This window comes from Cebus imitator, unplaced genomic scaffold (genome assembly GCF_001604975.1).
Source record: "Cebus imitator isolate Cc_AM_T3 unplaced genomic scaffold, Cebus_imitator-1.0 Scaffold280, whole genome shotgun sequence".
Lineage (NCBI taxonomy): Eukaryota > Metazoa > Chordata > Mammalia > Primates > Cebidae > Cebus > Cebus imitator.
Window position 1 is genome coordinate 2,144,686 of NW_016107595.1, and position 1,985 is coordinate 2,146,670.

The window sequence follows — 1,985 nt, forward strand, 5'->3', positions numbered from 1 at the left end:
AAAACGATATTTAAGCAGGCATATTAAAAAACACAATATTGTTGAAAAGCTTATTTATAAGCCTTCATCTCACTTTAATTGAACTTACTTGTGTTCAACAATTATGCTTAATTACTCGTGAACATTTCAAGAAACATTGAAATAATAACCATCACCTTAAGTTACGTTTGTTGTCAAATCAAGTATCAAAAATCAAAGAAGCAAAGAACCTAAAAAATTAAACATATCGGGCCTGGCACCACGCTCAGGCCTGTAATCCCAGCACTTTGGGAAGCCAAGGTGGAAGGATTACTGGAGGCCAGGAGTTCAAGACCAGCCTGGCCAACATAGTGAGACCCCATCTCTATAAAACACAAACATTGGCCGGGCACATTGGGTCACATCTATAATCCCAGCACTTCGGGAGGCCAAAGCGGGTGGATCTCCTGAGGTCGGGAGTCCGAGACCAGCCTGACCAACATGGAGAAGCCCTGTCTCTACTAAAAATACAAAATTAGCTGGGCGTGGTGGCTCATGCCTGTAATCCTAGGTACTCAGGAGGCTGAAGCACAAGAATCGCTTGAACCTGGGAGGCAGAGACTTCAGTGAGCCGAGATCGCACCACTGCACTTCAGCCTGTGTGACGAAATGACACCATGTCTCAAAAATAACCATCCAAGTAAGCCAGAAAAAAACCCACTTATGGGTCTCTCCTTTACTTTTTAAAATTAATTTATTGTCAGACTCGACATCCATTAAGCAAGTCACCTTTTTTTTTTTTTTCAGACAGGGTCTCACTTTGTCACCCAGACTGGAGTGCAGCGGGGTGACATCACAGCTCACTGCAACCTCTGACTCCAGGGCTCAAGTGATCCTCCCTGCTCAGCCTCCCGAGTAGCTGGAACTACAGGCGCGAGCCACAACGCTCAGCTAACTTTTTTTATATATTTAGTATAGACAGGGTTTCACTATGTTACCCAGCAATCCACCTGCCTCAGCCTCCCAGGATGCTGGGATTACAGGCATGAGCCACCCTGCTCACCCTCAATTCACTTTGTAAAAAATTTTTATTTATTTTTTGAGACAGGGTTTTGTTCTGTCACCCAGGCTGAAGTGCAGTGGTGTGATCACGGCTTACCACAACCTCTGTCTCCAGGGCTCAGGTGATCCTCCCTGCTCAGCCTCCCGAGGAGCTGGGACTACAAGTGAGAGCCACCATGCATGGTAAATTTTTGTGTGTGTGTGTGGTTTTTTGTTTTTTGTTTTTTGAGATGGAGTCTTGCTCTGTCACCCAGGATAGAGTTCAGTGGCACAATCTCAGCTCACTGCAACCTCCGCCTCCCGGGTTCAAGCAAGTCTCCTGCCTCAGCCTCAGGAGTAGCTGGGATTACAGGTGCCTGCCACCACACCTGGCTAATTTTTGTATTTTTAGTAGAGACGGCATTTCACCATGTTGGCCAGGATAGTCTCGAACTCCTGACCTCGTGATCCGCCTGCTCGGCTCCCCAGGGTGTTCTTGAACTCCTGGCCTCAAATGATCCACCTCCAATTAGCTTTCCAAAGTGCTGAGATGACAGAGCTGAGCACCGTCCAGCCAAGCAGTTCACTTTGATTGCATGCGGCGTTCCTACATTTAATTTACAGTTTTATAGTCTACACTTTTACCGCCTTCCACATCTAAAGATAACAGAAGCCTGTTTGACTAGACTTAATTTACGTAAGCGCATGTGGTTTTCTAAAGCTAATGAAACAGAGCTCCTTTACAAGTTGATCTTTAGGAATTCCATCAAGAGGGAGAAAGTGTTACATACCTATAAAATAAATATATAAACATAGACAGGTGCAATCATGGCTCTTACAGCTTTCATTTAAAAACTACAGCTATGAGGCCGGGCGCGGTGGCTCACGCCTGTAATCCCAGCACTTTGGGAGGCCGAGGCGGGTGGATCACGAGGTCAAGAGATCGAGACCATCCTGGTCAACATGGTGAAACCCCGTCTCTACTA